The following is a 23,997-nucleotide window of genomic DNA, read 5'->3' on the forward strand; positions in this document are numbered from 1 at the left end:
TACCAGCGAAATAGTATACAAATGTTCTCACGCCGCTAGATGGCAGCAGCCTCCACTTTTCACATTAAAAATAAAGAGCGTCTTTGCGATATAGTATGAAGTGAACGGGGCCGTCCGCCGCCATGTTGCAGTTTATCGTTCGCACGAAAACATTGTGAGCACGTGGATTCGAATAATATTCTCCAACTAAGCCATTTTAAACATTTATACAGTGTCTACAGGTTAATACGAATACCCTGTGTATTGTGTCAGTGATTGCAAAGAGTTTAATATCACCACTTCCCCTCAGTAAGTAGAAAATGTTTATTTTACCGGGTGGACATAACCACCCATTCTACCAGGTACCGATTCATTTGTGGTAATTTATGTGTTATCGTATGAATCCTTTATTTCTACGATCTATACGCACTTTAAACGGGCAATTTAGGTTCACGAAAACCCCTTTTCAGTATTTACGCACTAACAATTCCATGCAACAACATTGCGTAACGTTGTGAAACCCTTCGGCGCATTGTTTTTTCCCTTTATTTTTATAAATTTTGATAACTAACTTCGTGTAACTAAAGCCATTCCTATAGATTACGAAAATCTGTAAACGTTCGAAGAGACGAGGTCTCTATGATAGTTCAGAAAATTGCGCAAATCGACAGTTCGTCGAGCACAAAGTAGTTATAATAGCAGTTTGACCTATAAAATTATTATTGCCTTTGTACTATTTCGAGTAGCCGGTGTTTATTTTTTTAAATGAGTTTTTAAAATCAACTTTCTATTTTTCTTTACAATACTTCCCGAAATAAAATCGAGGAAAGCTATTTTTCGCCTTGGGTTCTCGCAGTCACATGTTTGCATTCCGAAATGGTTTTCCTGTCTAGGTTATATATCGCCCATTTACTCAAATTCAAATATTATTCCCGATTATGACCTTATTGTAGAAAAGAACGGTAACTATTATTTAACACCAGCGTTCCAACTTGAATTCCCTTTGTTTGGAATGAAGCTATGAAGTATGTTTTTTTTCCTAAATCATCTGATCTGCGTCAAAATTCGGCCCTGGAGCGCGAGGTTATGCTAGCCATATGTACACGAATCGAAGTTAGAATTTCCGTTTTATTGTACAACAATATGCTAACTAAATCATTATTTTGGTTATATATTATTATCTGAGTTGATTTATTATTATGTAGTTCGAATACACTGTAAAGATATATTTTGAGAAGAGATGGAAGTTTGGGTAAAAGGTAAATGCGTCATCAATGTAAAGAGAGTTCCCATAATACAATTACATTTCAAATAGTTCATTATTTGCAAAACGATGAAAGAAGTTTTGCAAATAGAATAGAATATTAACTTGTTACTTTATAATTGTTTATGTATTATTGTAGACAACATGCCAAGAAAGTTTTACTCCTTACGGGTGCGCCTCGTCCAATACGCATAAGTTATAAAAACAAATACTGAAATAGGTTCTAAGGCTTGGTTAATTATTTGTTTTTATTTTTTTCATAAAACCCAAAATAGACTCACAAAACCAGCCTTACAAAATAGACTCTTAGTTTGAGCTTTATTAAAAAAAAGGAAAAAGTTAACCTAAAAACACACTCGTCATAAATCTGACATTGATAGAAAATGGCCGCTAATACATATAAATACGAATGAAAATGCATTATTCTGCTTCTCAGTGGACAAATATTTGTTCTTCACTGTAATTAAACGGACACGAAGGATGAAGCGTGCCTCTGTATATATTTACCCTTATTTTAAATTACTTTCCACCTGCTCTAAGTGAATGAATTTATTTTGCAAATGCGTCAAAGTGCTTTGCGATTAAAAAAACAACAGTACCTACTTAATATTATATATAAAAATGTTATAAACATTCTCCTACAAGAGGTACCTTTTTATTATTTTGGTGTCTTTATTTTAGTTTTTTACGTAAATATTATAATTTTAGTTGTGCCTATTAGCTATATTGATTGACCTTCTGTTTTCTCTAATTATTATTATAACACAATGTCGATAGTAGCCGCTTGATTTTGATCATGTTTGTTGCTCACAGCGTGCGTGACTCATAATTTCACGGTTCCAGGAGTAATCTAGAATTAACTGTGGCGGATAATCTCGATATCAGATCAGCGCTTTATCACGCCTCGGTCGCCGGGAGATTCCGTGTTTATGTGAAGATGAAGAGTGTGAATGTACTGGATGTTGTCAGCCTACTCCCTTTGAGCAGAGCGCGATTGAATCGAGAGATTTTTTCTCCCTCTCTTGATGGGTAGGTATTTAGCCGTCACGGGACCGACCAACATAAATAACACCGTTTGGCACCATCACAAGAGGCGAGGTGCGTCCAACCGTCCTACCTCGTGATGGACAGGGCCGAACATCTCCCGGCTGCGTGCTTTCTCCACACTTAGTACTTAGCCCACTTGTCACAAGTATAGTTGATGTAATATCCCAACTGTGTCTCCTCCAGTTTCTGCCTTTTATAGTGAATACATCGTGTTATAATGTAATAAGTTATAATATTATTTGTTTTTGTGACCGCTTCAATGTCATTGAGGATAATTACGTGATTCTGTAAACAACGCCGGTATGTACAATGTACATATTTTACTTTTGTCGAGTGCCGGCACAACCGCGTGGTAGATAACCTATGTGTTTCTTCATTATGATTTCAGGTTTTTGGATTGCATTTGTGACTTTCGTGATTGATTTATTTTATGTGTTTTTCGTCGTCTTCTTTGGCGACATTACTCTTTAACCCATTTTAATGTTTAACTATCCGACTAATTTAAAAGATGTTCGCTTCGTAGATGCTGTTTAATATTATGTACTAGCAAAATAATAATAATGTGGATAACATAGCTATATTATATTCTTCTGATGACACCAATGATGATGGAGTAATAATTGTGTGTTGTAATAGCACCCGCGCTAATTTATAAGTAGATAAGTAATATATTGTATTACGTACTAAAGTTATTATATTGAGTAGTGAGGTTCACTTTGGTATGAAATACCTTTGTTTTCAGAAAAACGGCACCATACAAATTATTATCATTAAATTACTTTGTATACTGTCAATATTGCATAGTGTTTGTACATGTATTTTTTTTAGTTATTAGAATTTTTTATATATGTATTTATTTATTATTTTTATTTCTTGCTAGAGTAATCCCGATGAGTTACAAAACTCATTGTAGGACGAGAGGAACTTACAATACATAGGTGGGAGTTATTAGGTACAATTTTACATTGGTATTTTGATATCAAAATAATTAGTTTCACACACGAAACAGTACAAAAATAATCATGATTATAAGTTTTACATACAAAAATAGAAAAAGTTTCATTACAAAATGTTTGTGTTATCATTATCACAAACCTTGAGGAAATGCATTTCAACCGTATTGCTATAATATTTATCCAAATACTTTCCCGATTGGGTCTGATGGATCAATAACACTCCCTATTTTATAAGAACCCTTATAATATGATGTATATTATAAGGGTACGCGCTACAGCCCAGGGTGCGATTTGGCCTCCTTGACGAGTGTTTTCCATGAGCGCCGGCCACTAGCCATTCGCTTCCAGTCATCAGGTCTTCCCATCCTTCTTCAATCTTCTTCCACTCAATCATTCTTCGGTCACATGTCCTTTAGTCTGCCTCCAGTTCGCTTCCGCAATCATTCTTCGGTCACATGTCCTTTGGTCTGCCTCCAGTTCGCTTCCGCAATCATTCTTCGGTCACATGTCTTTCGGTCAGCCTCTAGTTCGCTTCCACGCAGTTATTCTTCACTCACCTCTCCTTCGGTCAGCCTGTAATGCGCTTCCACGCAGTCATTCTTCGATCACATGTCTTTCGGTCAGCCTCTAGTTCGCTTCCACGCAGTTATTCTTCACTCACCTCTCCTTCGGTCAGCCTGTAATGCGCTTCCACGCAGTCATTCTTCGGTCACATGTCTTTCGGTCAGCCTCTAGTTCGCTTCCACGCAGTTATTCTTCACTCACCTCTCCTTCGGTCAGCCTGTAATGCGCTTCCACGCAGTCATTCTTCGATCACATGTCTTTCGGTCAGCTTCTAGTTCGCTTCCACGCAGTTATTCTTCACTCACCTCTCCTTCGGTCAGCCTGTAATGCGCTTCCACGCAGTCATTCTTCGGTCGCATGTCCTTCTGTCAGCCTGTAGTTCGATTCCACTCGGTTATTCTTCGGACACCACTCCTTCGTTCTGCCTCTAGCTTGCTTCCATGCAGACGTTTTTCGGTCACCTCTCCTTCGGTGTATGCCTCTATATTACTCTAATATTTATGCTGGTGGGATGTTAAAAGATGCATTAAGTTTCTTTTTTTCAAAGTTCATTATTTCATGCATATTGACAGTTTCGATTTGAAAATTAAGAAATATACATAAATAATTCAACCCAATCTACTAACAACCTACTTTGTGTGTATTGAGCGTGAGGCGGAATTCTGCAATTTTACCCCATTTTCTGGCGTAGAATCAAAAATGATTTATTATTGCTGCCCTACTTGTTGAGAAACTTCGATACTTGGAGCCTGATTTAGAAAAAATCATTGTGCATGACAACCACTTCTGGACCAAGAACCGCTATTATACTCGTAGTTGTCAAGCGGTCAAGTCAGTATTGCTCAAATTTAATATGCCCAACCTGTTACTTCTATATTATCATCAAATTATTTTTTGATGAACTCTTCTAAAGATTCGTGATTTTTTCGCCTATTATATTTTGAACATTTGGCACAAATTTCACTCCCCGTACGCCACATATTTTGAAGGTTAGACAGATCCTGGGGGGTGGAGGGGGGTGGCTCACCCACTTTTGCCCGCTCTAAACGTAAAAAACTATTTTCGATAAGCTTGTTTCGCAATATATATGTTGTGACTGGGGTGTTTTTTTTTTCTCTTTGGTTGGTTTTTAGTTAAATATATATAGCCAGACTGTTTAATTTCCCTTCTACGGAATATTCGCATTTTCGTGGAAGTCTATTTTGTTTTCGATTCTGGTAAGTTTTATTATTTTTTAATGCGACCGGTGAAAGGAAACATTATAGATGAAGACAACGTCATTATTTAAAAATGTATTAGGTATAATATGCTGCTATAGGTTGATATTATTTTATGTTCATCAATAATTATTATTTGTTAATGGATTTTCAAATGACACTTTATTTTATCTCTTTTTCTATTCTTCCACTGTTTCGTTAACCTGCTCCTGTTTTTAAATTTACACTATGGAACAAATATTTAGACGTCCCCGAGGCTTATCTCGCAACCTGTCATCTTTGGGAATGTTGTTTTGGTATTATTTTAAGGCGATGCACTACGTCGTGTAATATTTTAAATTGAGCCGCTATCAATAACAACCCTTACGTAGATGGCGATAAGGTTTAAATTCCCGCTTAACACCATCCGCCTGTTTTGATTTATGCAAGAAAAAAAACATCACCAAAAAGTGCCTTTTATTTTATTTTGTGAATGTTCAGGCATAAATGCTTAATTTTTTTCCGATCATTTTAGAAATAACTTAATTTGCCATTATACAATAAAATCATAACCGAAAATATTTTCGTAAGTAGGAGATTTTGAACTTTAAAGCAGTTTTCATAGGCCTATACATTATTTTTTCTGGGCTTATAAAAAGACTTTTATAAAAAATACTCTATTATTTCAAAGGTCAAGATGTATTCTACTCGCAGTATTTAATTAAAGCATCTGAAACATTTCTAGGCGACCAAATTTTCAAACCAAAACACATGATTTTGCATTACTACGTATGGCATCGCCTTAAGGGCAAATGTTGTAAGAACGAATGCTAGACACGCTTCTGAAGTGGAACTACGGGAGTTTATGTTGTAATCGTCTCTTCAGACAATTTTAATAATTTTGGACTTTGCAACGACAAAAGAGAGCGGAGCGAAGTGCAGTAGTTACTTAAAAGAACCTGGATCGTAGAAAGCTAAGAAGGGACGCCGCTAGTTTGCCGGTTCGGGTTGTTTGTTAGGTTACCTCCTTGCACGATGCACGGCGGACCTGCGCGCATTTCCCGCACCGGCAAGCACGGGCAACTGTTCAACTGTTGCGATAATTGGACGCGTTTCGTTTTTGTCTGCCACACGACTACCACCGCCGCGTCAGAGAACCTGCTCGAGTGCACATAACGGTGCTCTTGATGCAAACACTGAAGCACTGCAGGCCGGGTCCGGGTACACCGATACTCCACGGGGCCGCAGACACTCCCATTCGCCTGACTGACCTTCCCGAAAATAATACAATTTCACGCATAAATCAATTCGCTGGTCATCGCCGCAGTGGGAACCGCCCGTCGAGAAAAATACGAAAAAACGCTTTTTTTAAATTCAAACAATATTCCTCTGGCTGTTCATAAATATCGCCACGCGGTGTCCTCGATGGGGTGAGTAATAATTTCACCTTGAAAGACAAACTTACGCCCGGTTTAACTGGCGTTGACTGCCTAGAGAGCTTGTCTAAAAACTAAGAATACATTTCACAGAACTGCAACAAATTTTATTATTCAATTATAAATTTATTAACTAGGAGGCACTTCACGTCTGTAATAAGAATTATCATTGAATCGAACACTTCTCGTCTGACTGCTTCCATAGAAACACTCTGTTGTAAAGTTTTTTCGATCCATAAGTTTTTTTCTTCTTTTTTTTTTGCACGTGTTCCTTTTGATACGAGTACTACCGCACTACTTCATTTTCGAAATGTCTCAAGAATACTAATCTTAAAAAATGTAACTGTTAATTTGACTTCTATCGCTGTTTTGAATTTATAATGTGTAGTTTTTATTTTAATCATATTAAGGTACCTTCAGCGTATAAAAACTATTAAAAATGTTAAACGTTTATTAAAACAGCCTCATCGTTAAGTTTCCACGGAATTCAAGTATTTCCAATGATCAAGAAACAAATTCCTAACGCATCGTATAAGATGACGTAGAAATTGACTTACCAAATAAATTGGACGTTCTTGCCCCTTTTGCTATGTGTCATCGTGATAATTTCGTGTCATATGGTCCTCTATCTACATGCGTGTTTTATGAGAAAGAGGGAGATATTACTACAAAACCATATCACACTCTATTGTACCGTGTGCTCATTCTCGTAAACCTTCCATCTAATTCGGTTAGTCTGGAATTGAAGTGGTGGGTAGTGTAGCTTATTACCTACTATTCTTCCTTCTTCCTCTGCATTCGTTCCTGCTGTTCCCAAAGGTCATCAGGAAGCTGTGTTTCCTTGGTGAGACGGGTCTCTGATGCTTCGATGGTTGTATTGAAGCGGAGCGCTAATTCTGGCGTCATGGCGACTATTTTAAACTCTGTCCACACTTTCACAATAAATCTCCCCCCCTCTCTCTCGACCTCGTCACGTTACAAGTTAGACTCGAGAATTACGTGTGCACAAGCAAATATACCCCAAATACATTTTATATTCGTGTCGAGAACAAAATGTGCTTGATTAAAAAGTATCCGGCGCGGCAATAAATTCAACCACGTTTGGCTAATAATCACCCGACTTTAACACTCCTTTCTTACAAAATGTAGAACATTGTGGCGTCTTGTCTTATATTTTAACAATTAAATGTGTATTGCAAGGCTCTACAACTCATGATGGATATGAAGTTACTATCTAAAGTTATGTCAACATTGAAAATCTGCACATTCATTAACACGCAGGGTTTTTGCCGATGCAAACAATGCATTTTTTGTTTTTATATCTACCTGCATAGTTTTTTGAAGTAACTTTTGATGATTTCCATCGTTTTTGTCTAAAGTACTCCAGAGAGAGGTCTACGAACGTCATCTTCTTTCCCACACGTCTCATGAAAACGAAAAAGAACAAAGATACTAGATCGATCACTTTACGTACGACCTCTCTCTTGGACTACTGTAGTCCAGTTTTCAGTTCACTAAAAGCAACGGTGTCCGTGCACTAAAAATCCGAATTTGAATAACACTTTGACCTTAATTTCCGGACAAGCAACTTAACTTTAATAGTCGTCGAATTAACGTATCTCGGCAAGGTCAGCACTTATCGCGAAACCTTACATTCTATCAGCATCAATATTAATATGTTGATCTTTTCGTTAGAATGAAATTTCTCTGTTTTCAACATTCGATGTGAACCCGCAGATAATAGGCGGCATGACATCGAAACCATAGAAGTTCCTCCTTCGCAGAGTTCAGTGATTACAGTCCATTGAGTCTACGAAGCGAGTGGTAGGTGTCATGACAGTGGCATTGCCCTTTGGTCGTTGAGATGCCGCTTGTATTTATTATTAACGGCCCTGCTATCCGTTGATGGATAAATTCTGTTCATTACATGTTACGTATTTATGGACCTGGATTACCGATAATTTTAAGAGATTCTTAATAAATTAGCAATATTTTATATCAGTAAGTTTTTCCGTGTTTAAAATTATTTTTCTAACAAACCGGTTTCAGATAATCACGTCCATTTTACAATGGAATCTCACCAAGATTTAACAGTTGAAAAAATATTCATTTTAATGAATGAATCTCACCGAGATTTAACAGTTGCAAAAATATTAATTTTAATGAATTGATTGTTTCAGACATTCTCAAATATATCAATGTTCGTGAATTAATTGTTTCAGATCTCTAGATTCAACTTCTCGTTTGACAGTTGAGTAGAAGGTCAACCCGTATAAGTTATCCGTGAAATAATTGTCCATTTCGCTTCATATATCTTTTTAAAGTTTGCGCTTATCAATAAAAAAAATCCTCAATAAGCTCATAGCTGTTACTTGGCCAGCCAGATAATTTTTTTATGGGTTATTTCGTTGCTTTGCTAGAAAATTATGATTTCCCGTCTTGTCCATTTAGCCCACATGACAAGTCGGAAGTGTACATTGCCTCCCACTGACGTGTTGAGTTCACTGGAACGTAAATTAGGTCACACAATGATTTCGTCTGCAAACGAAAGCTTTAAAGAAACTGGCAAACCTTTGTGTATATATATACAATAGTTCGCGACCGCAGTGATGCGAGCTGCCAACTGAGGTACATATACTCCACTCGCATTTACTCCACTCGCATTTACCAATTTGACCATGTAAAAATAGAGGTTTCGGCGCTATTTTCGTCCCCGTTCTTACACCAGTAGCTGATAGTTTTAAAGACTATTTGAATCCAAATGAACGTAAAGTCGTTTCTTAACTCTAATTCGTAGTAAAACATATAATGAATTCATTAAATGAATCATTATTGAAATCAATTAAAAGTGGAATGTATAATAAAGTGACTTTAGCCAAGGTTTCTGATCTTTTTTGCAAAATTCCGTTTGAATACGACAAATAACTCATTATTGTGCTCATATTATACTTTTTAACTGTACTAACTATATCCTTTCTCGACTGCATACTATTAGGATGCAGTGAAGTTTTTAAAGAAATTATAAGTAAATAAAATATTACGTATTAATAATATTTAATTAATAATATTTATTTAATAATATTTATTTTATAATACTTAGGTATTTCAGGCGAATCTCTTTTCTTACTGAACTGTTAAATAATTGCAGGTGATCGGCAGTATAATATTATTATTTACTCGGTGGCTAAAAATAGTTCGTTGACCCTGCTCTCCATCTTGGTCTCATAAATCTTACCGCGGCGCTGCTAATCAACGGGGACATTGCCCAGTACCAGGTCATTCCCTCGGTAAGTGTTTCTTCCGCCCTTGCTCCTCGGTGGACCTCAGGAATACTTGCCTGTCTCGAGCTTTTCGTGTTCTTGTTGAAGCTACACCACCGTGCCTGAAACTTGCGAGAGGCCGTTGAACTCTGAAAGTCCAACCCCACGAATACCGGCTCCAGATTATCCCTAGCCATTAAGTTGCTAGCTGAAGTAGTAAGTCAGTTGTTTTGATTTTTTTTTCTTTTGACATAATATCCCGTGCAAGATAAAACGTCATGACAAATTAGGTATCCTATTTTATTTTTTAATCACGCAAGGTTAATTCGTGGCAAGGTATTTTTAATACCAGCATGCATATTGCCATTATACATAAATATATACAGATTCAACAGATATTTGGTAAAAATGTTTTATTGTTCACCGGTTTATAACCAACGGTAGACACTTTTAGGTGCTGATGTCAAATTTAATGAATAGTAACTCTGTCGAAGCCGATTACATGGAATATATTATTTTAGGAAAATACATTAACATGGGAAGTAATATAATAATTTATCATAAATTATGAATTTAAATAAAATTATTCATTCATCAAATTAATTCCCAAAAAACGTTTGTATTCATATGATGCATCTGCAATGTTCACTGAATGCAATTATTTTTCCAATTTATTGTTAAATTTGAATATTCACTATCCATTTGAATCGGATCAATTCCAAAATGATCAATGAGAATTGGATATGATTGTTGGCATATATCATAATAAGTTAGTTATGTAGCAAGTACAGTGTCTCTCCACATATTCAGTAGGAAGATCAATCATCACGGCCCTATCTTTCTGTCGGCCGATTGTGTCTTCGTCTATTTCAGTACAACATACCTAGCCGTGTCGCCGAGCGCGTTATCTCAATATCCACCTCATACGTTTACCATACAGTCTCGCTTTAGTCTCTGCAATATTATTTTTTCAGATTTATTATGTAACACTGTACTTTTTTTATAAAGTATTTCTAACGCTGACTGAGAGAGGCGCCAACCACAGAATAATGGATGTACAATTATATTATCATTGTACGATTCATATAAAGCGTACTAGTTTTTGCAATTCACGGTCACGGTAATTATGACATTTGTCATTGTTAATGCTAGCCGAGGATGCATAAAAGAGTGGCCGCGGACCAAATCTAAACTCTCTAGTATCAAATAATTAACATCGCGGGGTAATTACTACAACTAGGCACTTCCGAATTGGCTTTTCGAGTTACACGCAAAACCATACATTTTCCTCTCAAGTAAAGTATTTATTTACACGGAGAAAACTTACTGATATGAAATACTGTTAATTTATTAAAAATCTGGTCAAATTATTCGTTTTCACAGAATTCCTAACAAAGTATCAGTTAAAAGCTAATGTTTTATGAGGACGGCGAATCCAAATCTAGAGTGAGGGGAAATCGCCTGCACCACCTTGCAGGCGATTTCCCGTTTTTATTTTTTCTCGAAGCAACAACAAAAACTTATTACAAATACCGATAACACATACTACGTTTGGTCAACGAAACTTTAAATAATTTGCGACAAGACTACAACATTCTTCCAGACAGCATAAAACAATGTGATTCACAAAAAAAAACAGAGATAATGTAAAAACTTGGATCGAAAATAAGAAGAGGGCCTTCACCGGTGCATTCATCCAAATTCGCAGTTATTGAAGTCACCACATTATTGAGCGAATACATCTTAATACGAGTATAGGTATGTTCAAAGGTATTAGGAACTAACACGAAAAATTCTGCCTCAACACAGGCTAGCCTAGTGAGGCGGTATTTGAGAAACCTCAACTAACTGCACTTTTATTTTCTTTTTACCTTCATCATATTATGTTTGTATTTTTCTGTTAATTTTATAACCTTAAAAATAAAAGTTACAAATCAATGTACCCCATAATATGTATTTATAGTTGTAATGTGTAAACTTTCCTAATTAAAGATATTATTATTATGTTACTAATGCAACGGCTTATAATATTTTTTTGTATTTGATGACACGGGATGAGATGTCATTAAAAAAATTAAGTAGGTAAAAAGTCATATTCCGTAAATCTTCCTCCGCACCCTGCGATTTCAAATTGTTCTCGAATAGCAGCTCTGTCCAGCGCCTATTAGCTTCATACCACAACACATAATATTGTTTTATTTAGTCGGTCCGTGGCTGAGTTGACATCGCGTTTGGGTGCCACCAGGCAGTGTGTTCAATTCCTCAGCTGGCTAAGTCCTCCATCACAACACAAACAATATTTTCCGCTTACTGTGGTGGTAGTAGGAGATTTTAAAATATTGCCAGGTTATTCGTAACCCGGGAATGTTTGTCTTTATTTTTAATAATTAAAAAAATATTTATTATAAAGGTATAATGAAAATTGACAACTGAATATACAAGCAAACAAACTATTGGTTGCGAAACATGTCGATTATTTTGATTAAATAGTGGTGTATACAAAGTTGTTGAAGTTGCCACGAAGTGAATTAGCGATTATTAAAGAAGACGTGATGTTAGGTTTTGTGGTATTCATACACCGGCTAGGAAATAAAGTTGATTTACGCAGACGTTGACTAATGGTGATTTCGGAGTTGCCTGGTTGTAGTAACTACCCCTCTGCCTAAATGTTTTCAACGTGTACATATTATGGATTTCATCGCGGCAGGTTGTCCTGTGTTTGTTTTACTTACCGATATTTCAATTGAAAACTCTCCGAAGTACTAGCATTGGTGCATTGTCTGGAGACATGTGAAATGCGTGCCCTACATTTGTGCAATTCCTTATTTTATACATTTATTATTTTCCTCCACAGCTCAGCTATATTGAAGTGAAACTTCTTTACGCGCGTCATGCAATTTCGAGGACCGGAGTAAAACCGACTCATGACCGAAACGAAAATGCGGGTACCCCCACCACCGATTAAAGTTCATTTGATCTAGTCAAAGTTTTGAAGTAACATATAAATGCTTCTTAGCTCATCCCGACAACTGGCGTTGGTGGTGTAATGGTCAGCATAGTTGCCTTCCAAGCAGTTGATCCGAGTTCGATTCTCGGCCATCGCACATTATTTTTTTGTTTTTAACGCCTTTTTCATTCAATATCTTATTTTTTAGTAGGTCAGAACATTTTTTAAAAGAAAATAATATTGCAAAATAATAAAAACACTTATCTCACTGTGATAAAACATTACTCCGCTAGAGCGCGCTTTGCGTTATTGTGTTGGATTAAAATTATTATCTAATCCGTATATTATGATAATTGTATTACATTTATTTAATTAATTTATTTATTTTGATAATATGTAATAATTTACAGAAAAAAAAATTAAAACTATCTCCCTCTGATAAAATATCCGTTCGCTAGAGCGCACTACGCGATCTTGTGTGGGATTCTATTTCTGTACATTGTACATTATTTTTAAAAATATATTATATTTTGGGTGTGATGTAGGTAACATTATAAAACATAACAAGCTCTCATATTTTCAGAACCTACATAATATAATCAATTTATGCGGCTTTGCTTACAGTTGGTGCTCAGCGTGGTTGGCTTTCAATCAGTTAAGCGAGGTTCGATTCTCGGCTGTGGCATTTTTGAAGTGAAACCTTGTTGAGGTGGGGGAGCCGCTCACGAACGTTCTCTCTCTTCTCTTCTTTCCTCTCTCTCAGACACCAGCGAACTGCGCCACGCCAAGCATCAGCTGAAACTAGAAGTTTCACTTCTGTCTTGCGTAGGCTTGACACACCCACTTTTTATTTATTTTTTCCTGTAAACATCCGAACACACTTTTATTATGAAACGAAGAGCGTCGTATAATCTATTACTGTTCGCATTATTCGAACACCAGTTTACAGTGACTGAATCAGTAATTTGCACTTCGGCGCCTGAGAGGGTGCAACGTAATGGCACTGTTATGATTTCTTGTTGTTTCACGGTAACGAATCGTATTATCGTGCATCAACATCCCTTCGTTATAAAAATATATCTGTACAGATAGTGTCACATATTTACATGCACGCAACCTTTTTATTACCTGTAAACGTCGCGCCGTACCTTATTATGTTTCGAAGGTCGAACTTACAGAGATGGACTTTGAAAAAATTCCATAACGAATCCGCATCTTCTGTCTGAATTCCGTATTCCGTTAAATTAAGTTGTTTACTGCTACGGTAGTTGTACGATACTTAGAATCGTGGCATATTGGATACCATCATCAACGTTGATATATTCTTTTCTTATACATCAAAATGTGTCCACTGTCTTCGTAGATGGTTTTGTTTAGTAAAAGATGTGAATATTTAGTAAATAGACAAACAAACACAAAACAGTGACAAACAGAACACTTTGTAAAATTTATAAAAAGTGATGGAAAAAAACTGAGTTTGTACATGGTTAGGTTTTAAGCTATTTTTTTCGGCAAAATTACCGTAATTATTAACATCAACAAGATTTGGATTTTCGGTATTTCTAAATTTTTATTTAGAAATAATAAAATTATATTTCATTTCGGAAGTATTCTGTTTTATGCTGATCGGTTACTAAATATTCATATATATTACAGAACTAATAGTTTGTTTTAATACTTGTACCTAGAATCGAATCTTGACAGGTATACGTAGTACACACCCCTTGATCATTTTTAATTATCCCGCAAAATGTCAGAACTGCTCTGGAAACCAAACATCGGTGTATTTTATAACGGTATCGTTCGATTTTAATTAAATTCGGTAGATTTTCTATTAATATCAGTAGATCTACCGAAATTACGGTAGTAATTACATTACTGCTAACACGAGTAAACAATACAAACAGTTATTTTTTTTTCTTTTTACTCTATTGTTCAATACTCAGACCATAGCCGTCTCATTCTCATTTTTGAATTACCGGCTCCACACCCTCGCTGAGTTGGGAGAGCCGGCATAAGCATAACAAGGGCTCGGACTCTCAATGGGAGTTTGGTTTATTGCATCTCCTGACGTGGATTTTTGTTAATTTTAAAAAGAAAAAAAATGTATTCAGTGACACGGTTATTACAATTACTAGGTATGTTTAGACCACCAAGCTAGGCACATGCCCGTGTTGTGGTGGTTGATAAATTGGTTATGCGTTTTATATTTTTATTGAATTATTATTCTAGTTCAAACACTGCATCCATCTACTACTTGTTTACCCCCAAAAAATGGTAAGTGTTCGTGCCCGTGCTCGTCCTCTCGCTCTCTGCTGGACACATGCCTATATGACGTCAGTTGCAGTCAACCTTTACGTATTAAAATTAGGTCAGTTGCATTCGATCTCCCGAGAAATGTGCGGAAAAAATATACCGGTTGGAATCGATAAATTATATGATATGTTATGTCTATATAAATAAAAATTTAAATGGTAGTTTGTTCATAATCTTAAATCTCCGAAAGTTCTGCATCGATTGCTTTGAAATTTTGACATTTTTTGGCATTTGAATACACGTGTTTTATATACCTTTATTATATAGTTGTAACATGTGACAGGTAACAACATATGTTTTTAATAAACAGCGCCAACTGTTGGATGTAAATGCAACACGCGCAACTGTGTCTCTGCACAGTTAGACTGAGCCACAGCAACGCATAGCGGGGTACAACTAGTGATAAATAAAATGAATCCTAGTGCGGCCATGCGCCTGACACTTTTCAACCAATAAATCAAAACCCCCCATTGAGAGTCCGACGTCAAATAACAAGAAAGTTCTAATTTTAAATATATATAAAGAACACAATTTTAAACTTTTTAAACAACTTTTTAAACACAATTTTAAACTCTAATTTTACAAAATGCGGTAAATTTTCGATAACGATACTCTGCATGAATACAAAAATCCAAAAATTGGGCGACAAAAATCTTCAATTTAGCCGCATGCGGCCCGTGGGATGCAAGTTGGGCATGCCTGATCTAAAGAAATGTAAGTTACGTATCTAAACGATTTTATACCAATTCGTGCCGACTAATATAGTTGCCATGAAACTACTCGTATCGTTCATTATATCTGTTGGTCGCTAAAATAAAGTCAACCCGCTCGACCGTCATGGAATTATTGAACCCGTGTACATTTTGATGTAAAGCTATGTAATGTTATTATTTCCTTGTCTATCTTTACCCATAAAATCAAATAATATTTAGACTCCCAATTATATCTTTTGTCATGTGACTACTTGAAATTTTCCAATATTATGATAGCAGAATGTATAACTTACCGATAAGATAATTTGATCCACAGTACATATTTTATGTATTTGGATTTATTTTGCAGCGTATATTAATGTCTAGTCCAAGGCTGCCCAACCTTTTTAGCAGTTGGGCGAAATTGACGATTTTGAATCACTGGCGGGCCACTGAATACCTGACGGTTCCTATTACAATCCAAATCCCATCCAATCCAACTATTTGCAATCCATGGGGGGAGGGGTTGTTACGGAACTTCGCTAAGAAAAAATTCCGCACACCCGAACATCATATGTGATACCCCACAGCAATTTTTCGAATTCCATGGGGGGGGGGGTGGCTACAGGATTCCATTTCGACGCAAAAAATATTATGTCGAAAACCGGTGTATTTTTGTTTCAAAAGTAAGTTCAACAGGTTAGATTTTTTCGTCGCTGATTCTCGTTCTGAGTATCCTAAATAGCGATAAATCGCCGTCGTTGGCAACACTGGTGACCGCGCGCAAGCTGCATTGTTTGTTTTACCGCGGGCCCGCGACACTTTTTCAAATTGGCGGATTGGCGGGTTTTTTGAAAATGTTTCACGCGGGCCACTTATAATTCGTTCGCGGGCCACATTGTGGCCCGCGGGCCTGGGGTTGGGCAGCCTTGGTCTAGTCTATTACTTTACTTATTACCACTTTGTATCGTGAATTTGTTTAGTTAAAATCACTATCACGTCATATATCTTTAATGTGTGCATTGTTCAAGTAATCTTCCAGCGAGATATCTATCAATTTAGCTATATGACGCTACGCTTTTCAGAGAATATTATTATTGAATGAAATTTGTATTTTTAGGCTGCTTTATAATGTGCGAAGCTGTTTCAGTACTTATTTTATAATTAAGAATGGAAATGAAAAGGACGAGGAAAAGTATTATGCAAAATGCCTGACTGCACCCACGATTTTTATTGTCGCTTTGAAAAGGCATAAATAATAATAGTGATTGGATTATTTGTATAGCGCCGTTTTCGTGAGAAAATCACCTCAAGCGCGCTTAACAACTTAATGTATACATTTAATGTATTCCTATAATTTATTACTTGTGGCTGACAACTTAGTTTTACAGCTAGTGACTTATCGATAATGATCATTAAGAATGCGTTTAAGATCGTCAATTAATTTGTTTTTGTCGCTAAAGTATCCGTTCGAGCCATAATGTTAGTTTATTTTGTTTTAAAATATATTATTTTTTGCTATGAATGGCGTTCAAAATGTATGGAACAAGCAGGAAACTGTTGAATCTACATCGCATTTTGTTGTACTGAAAAATTGACTTCAGTTTCCGAGTAAATCGAGTCTGTGGAATTTTTTTTTTTATTAAAAAAAAAATACGCTTATAAAGCTTATACCGCTTGTTTCTGGACACCGTGTATAAACATGATGATCTTTTCTTAGCGATACGTTGCGTTGGTCTCGGAAAATTGATAGGTACAATAAAATATATCTATTTTGACTGGATAACTAAAGGACACGAACAAAAGTAGACAATTAAGTAGGTTCATTAATAGGTTTTGAAAATGCGTGAGAGTTACTTTTTAAGTTAAAACGAAATTGTGATAATAATATATGAAAACAATTATTGTTTTAAGCAAATACGATATTAATCATCTTTATAGATATTATAATTTATCTATAAAGATGGATTATAGATACCATTAACCCTGTACTGTGTGTTGTGTCTCATTTAAGTGATCTAGATTCTGCAATATCATAAGTGAAAGCGGTTATGGCTTCGAATTGCTCATAAATTGCCAATGCGTATATACATACATAGGTTATTAGAAGACATTATTTCAGTCTTGAAAAGTGTATAATTAATAATTTGGTATCCGGGGCCGATTCTAAAGTGTTTAATTTCTTTATTATATCTTTATATGATTATTGTTTAGTTGATATCACAGAGTAACAAATAACCCATCAATCTGGGTTTAAGAAATCGTCACAATATAATGTTTTTACGACATCAATGAATAATTATTTTTATTCTCATCCTCTTCATCGGTTGTTTATTTCCATTGTTTAATCGGCAGTTTCCTGACCTTTTTTCGAGAGTGGGGTATTTTTTAGGTTAACTTGTCAGTACGCGTTTTGCTCACAATAAATATTTTTTACACAAACCGCGCGCGTATCGGTATTGAGAAATGTTTGCTAGGGGCTATTTTGCTTTCTATAAATCTTTGACACCTATAAACAAGTCTTTAACCATCGTCTGTCGCAATTTAACATCTCACAGTGTATTATAAATATATTTTACTAGTTTTGCTACCCGACTTCATCCGAGATTTGAATTGAAAAATATGGAAAAAATAATCTTTTATCGAGTTTTCTTTTTTCGCAATTAAAAAACAATTTAAAAATAAATTTGTTGTTTGCTTTGGAAATAACGTTGTTACCTGAAAATATTTGCATTGGTAACAGAAAGCTGTGCGTTTTTTATAACGCCAAAGCATAGCTCGCCGTTCGAGAGTGTACGTCTCTTGGTTAAGGTTATATTGTTTTTTTTATAGATAGCGTCGTCATATACTGCCTGTTTTTACCCATGTAAGTGGCAATGGGGCAATTCTGTACCTCTAAAAAAGAAATGTTTCTAATTTTATTCCAAAATCTCGACCAACCCATTCCGATAGCGGTCAGCAACAATCAACTCGTTTCTTTGCCAGTGTAATTATTTTAATTTGAACCTGCAGTCTCCTAACCACCTTGTTCCAGTTAAACAAATTATCATTTATTAATCTGGATTATTGCATTTCGATAGTTGGTCTCGCGGGTGACCTGGATATCAATGAAAAATATGAATACTTTCACGAGGCAAAAATGCACAAAAAAACTTTTGTTATATGTGTACCTGTAGGTACAAAGTCTTCTGTCTACGTCGAGATGCTGTTAGTGAAACTAAACTATGGTTAAATAATAATTGAACCTTAACCGAAGAGAAAAGTGTAACATTAAAATTCTATGACTCTATTTTTTTTAGAAAATGTTACGCTTGATCGATGTCGCAGTCGAACAGTGCCGAATTAGGAGTATTAGTTTCTGTCAACTGCTCCCAAAGCTAACTGTTATATTGGATCGATTACTGAGTGATTGAACGTGTAGACCCAATGAATGTCCATGAATGGTAACGTCTAGTCTGGTCTCCTGAAAATCAGCAGATATAATAAATACCCAGAAATAGTAAGCAAAATATTTAGTTAGTTAAAATACCGTTTCACACTATTTTATCGCGATGTCAACATGTTGTTCACAAACATGAACGTATTGCGTAATTTATTTCAGATAGGTATCTTTTTAATAGTCTTTGCGATTTTATGATAATATGTATCTACTATTATAACATATTATCTACTAAACTGTTAACAAAAGCTTTGTCCGTCTGGTCTAGCTTTACATAGCCTCCTATATTGTCGCGGTAAAATTAGAATATTCAGTTTATTATGTAAAAATAAAAGTTTATTTTTAAATGTACTTTGACATCTAGATAAAGATTAAACACCCAAAACCACCCCGTTCAGTTCTTTGTTTTAACCACGTTTGGCCTCTCGCTGGTTACACTGTACTAATACAATACATTTAGACGAAATTATTGCGGGCGACCAAAAGCGTTTTATTTTTTCGTTTTCACAAAATCTGCGCTAGCGACGCCACCGTCTGTAAAGTTGAGTGTCAAACTGTAGGTATAAGTAATTTGTTGCCGTTGAAATATATATTGCATAGTTCCGCACGTTCAAACATCATCGTCAACTCGCGAAGGGTTTGGGTACAAAACACGCATGATGTGGGTCGATGACTTTTTTTTAATATATTACAATTATTTAAAGTGTCTATTATATATAAACTTTTAAATGCAAATTCAAAGCATTGTGCTGCGTCTTCCGAACAGCGCTAAATCATATGTCTCACCGTAAAGGTGTTGCCACACGCAAAGCTCACATCAACAGATAATATAAAGCACAATAGCGCTCGCCATACAATCCCATACAGACCCGACACACGTAAAAAGATAACGCGCTATAAGTGTGGTTCTGAACTTCGCTAACCGAATTTATTTTACGTAACCGCTCCCGACGCGATATTTGAAAAGTTATGCGTCCCCCTCTCCGTCGTAAAAAGGAGAGGGGGTTATTTTAATTACGGAGCCAACTAAGTTCCGTGTTCCCTTTGACAGCCATGACATAAGCAGCCTAATAATGCATTTCTTATTTATTATGTTAGCTCATATCGTCATGTGTGCTAGTAAATTTAGAAACATAAAAAAACCTTATTTGGTAAACATACTTAACATATATTTAAAATATAAATATAATCAATATTTGAATTTGAAGTAAACAAATTTTCGCCCTTTCAAAATTAATCATATTTTTAACTCGGTATGTTTATATGGTAATATCATTCGGTTTTTTGATAAAGTTGGACGGCCTGATACCTACATAGAGAAGCTTCTAGTTTGTTCGTTTGTTGATTGTTTTCAATTGTTTTCCTGGGTAATCTGGTTTGCTCTCGTCAGCTCTCGTGCTCTCTTCTCGTTCCCTGCCCCGGTGTTGGTCCTTGCCGCCTTTGCCTTCGACATTTTTGGAAATCGACGTGAGCTTATTTTACAATAATTTATTATATGTCGCTTTCGTCGATGGGCGTGCGAACTGCGAATTTCCTAATTCGACGGAGAGGTTATGTCAGGTTATGTGAAAATGCGCTATTTACGCGCAGATTGTTTAAAATCTAAAAAGTTTATAAATAGAATTTATAATTATATAGTTGGCGGCATCATCATCTGAGGATGAGCTGTCCAACAGATCCAGCAATAGGCGACAAGTATCATCCATTTCGAAAACGTGCTCAAGCTGTCAGTAAGTAAAGTTGTCACTTTGACAGATGAAATTATGTTCCTCGGCCGCTCTCGAATTCAACTGACCCCCTCTCCTACCATAGGAAGAAATATTTGATAGCGTCGTGTGTCGGTAGAAAAGATGATGCGCTGTACATTAACTTTTGATGTGAGCTTTGCGTGTGGCAGCACCTTAATACAATAGGAGGTATAACGACTTTTATGAGTCCATCTCAGTTTTTGACTTAAAGGAACAAAAATACTGCTATTGGTTCACTGTGGGGATGTGTACTAAAAGTACAAAAATACCCGAGGGGTTAAAATTAAAAGCGTGAATATGGTGTGAATATTTTAGGAAGGTTCAATTTATTACGAAAATTCCTATGTAATAGCTTCTGAATAAAAATGAGGCTCGGATTTGCGTAATTTTTCTAATTGAATATTTATTTTTACAACATGAATCGGATATGTCACGCCAAAACCGGTACATTCTAGTAACCTTTATAAGTAAACAAGTTAATCTGTACAAACTCAATGCTTACATGAATAGTCATTGTGATATGCTCGATTTGCTCCCTTTCTCAGGTTTTGACACAACCCGGATTAGAATATGCAGGCGGAGATAAAACCTGGTCCTGGTTCGCTCCTGTATCAGAAACTTTCATCGTTTCATCAGCCATTTTACATTGTGTTCGAACGGTAAGCTGAAGGCAATAGCATAATTTATAATGACTTGAAATCGGTTAGCATTTTCAGAGCTGCTAATGTTTCAAGATACGTTAAATGGTGGCTGGCAGTGCCTTTCATTAGAAAAATTATATGTATATACATCGTCTAGCTCCCCGAAATTCGCACCGCTGTTAGATCCGTTCTAACTTCCTTCTTTCTCATGAACAATAAATGATGTAACAGAAAGAGGGGTAACAATGGAACTCTTCAGTGGCAATACCATAAAAGAAACGCTCGTATTTGAATTTCTAGTAAGAAGACCGGAGATACTCTCTTGATTTATTGGCACCAACGTGATCCGCTGATGTGGTTCTGTGATTGTACCTGAGCGAGGTAAGAATCAAGCGGTGAGCGCAGTAACAACCAGTGAGCGACAATGCCGGCGTGAAGTATTTATTCTCTACTCGTCCGACCCGAAAGAGAAATACTTCACTGGGGGCGAAATGAACAGATCACGACGCGGTGGGAATCGCCAAACCTTCCAGCGGTGACGTAATCAGTCGTGACAAAACCAGCCAAATCAATTATAATAAACAGTCAAATGGACGTTCTACTGGTTAGATTCTCGGTTAGACTTGTAGATGACAAGTTAACTAAGGAGTTTTAATCTCCGAAGATTAGATCTAACATAAACGAAATAGTTTCTGCAATTTATCGCTTTTTATATCATCACTTTATTTGGCTTCTTAACTCTTCACCGCAAACATGTTGCTATTCACTTTTTCTCCTTAGTTATATCATAGTCGTATCTAATAGTACTTACACATTTGCGAACCGAAACGCGAGCGGAGCCACGAATTACGGGAAAGGAACAAAGCAACCGCGCCGTTTCCGCTTGCTTCGTTCGTTTCCCATAAGTCGGGTTCAACTCAGCAGTTCGGCTCTCGTATGTATACGTAGCATATTACGTCAAAACGTATTGACCAAATCGTCGCACTGGCCTGTCCTCTTTTCAAATAAGCATGTTTTCCGCACGGTAACAGATAAATAATTAACTATTTTTATTCTTGCCGGATTTGTGATCACGCATTCATAGTTTCCGTGTACCGAACTACAGCCAAATATCAACCTGATAAATATTCTCGTTAGGAAGGTCATTGGAACATAACCAAACCTCTGCAAGGTTGATTTAAACTGCTACATAAACATAGCTTTGACAATGTTCCCCCTCCACTTACGCCTGTCAATTTTCCTAACTCTTACGTCAGGTGCATAACCAAATTAATATTTTGTAACATCCTTTCATTGGAAGTAATTTATAATAATGTGTACCAAGGATTGAAGATTATAAACACATTATTTAAAGAACGAGCCACATTACTTAGAATTTAAAATTAAGCCCTACAGAGCACATGTCTCGAAATTGCGAGCAAGTTAAGAGGTGCATTCATAGGGCAGACTGAAGACATAGTGCCGAGCCAAATTCTGCGATTTCCGCCATTTTTGGTTTATTGCGTTTTTCACTCTTACTTTTTTACGGCGTTAGCATAATTTATTGATAAAATTAAAATAAAGAACATGTTTGACTGCCGAAATACCCTTGTGTACAAAATGGCCTTATTAGTGAGCGGTCAAGCGAGTTTAGTTTCAAAATGCAGTCGGCAACGTCTTCCAGCGCTGTACTCGATTGGTCGCTCGTGTGGCAGCCTGAACCACAATCTCCGGAGGTGCTATTGATTAATTAACATATTGTTTATATGCGGTTGGTATTCCGAGCACAGACTCCATAAGTAAGTAGCTCTATGTGGTTAGTGTTTTATTCGGTCACGAAGTGGTTAGGGGGCTTTTTGCTGCTGGACCATCGACCCGAACCCGGCACACTTTCCTTCTTGACTCTTCTCTCTTATTCCCTCATTGCGTGGGAGTAACAAATAAAGGACATTAATATCAATTATATGATGGAATTATATTTTAAAACGTGACATTTTGCCATAACAACAATACATACGATGGTGCCGTATAAATATGGCCTTTAATGCAGTTATACAAAACAGAAACTGTCAGTTTAATATTGAATAATGTAACACGCAATTTAAAAATGAAATGAGCATAATTTATTGTACACTTTTTCCTGTTAATCTTAGCAAAACGCAGTGAAATTTTCGAAAGAAAATGCCATTTTGATCTTCGACAACTGAGATTACCTTATAGAGACAACACCTGTATTTAACTCTTATTAATCTTGGACACCATTTCCGATGTCTTAAAATAAACACTTTTTTTTAAGAAATCGGTGTTGTAATTTCAATATGAATTGTATGAGCTATGTTATGTATTATATAGCTGAATGTGTTATGCCATATATTGCGGAAAAGCATTTGCTTTGTGGTAACTTGTAATTATTTGAATAATACATAACTTTACGAGACGACAGATCAGATGTGTTGGAAATCTTTGTAATGTAACATTGACCAGAATTCAAATTAATGTCTTCCACGGGGAACGTTCGTATTTATTACCTGTG

At 36.1% G+C, this 23,997-nt stretch overlaps 1 protein-coding gene across 1 annotated transcript in view; it reads left to right on the forward strand.

Moving 5' to 3' along the window:
- Nucleotides 1-107: 107 nt before the first annotated feature.
- LOC149421570 (uncharacterized) overlaps nt 108-23,997 on the forward strand; it is an 83,512-nt gene continuing 59,622 nt past the window's right edge. Inside the window, exon 1 of the mRNA XM_089634882.1 lies at nt 108-288. The gene's annotated coding sequence lies outside the window, so the exon portion shown is untranslated. The remainder of the gene's footprint in view (nt 289-23,997) is intronic.

The sequence above is a fragment of the Hesperophylax consimilis genome, chromosome 8, assembly GCF_061612785.1.
Source record: "Hesperophylax consimilis isolate HC1 chromosome 8, BYU_Hcon_1.0, whole genome shotgun sequence".
NCBI classification, from domain to species: Eukaryota; Metazoa; Arthropoda; class Insecta; order Trichoptera; family Limnephilidae; genus Hesperophylax; species Hesperophylax consimilis.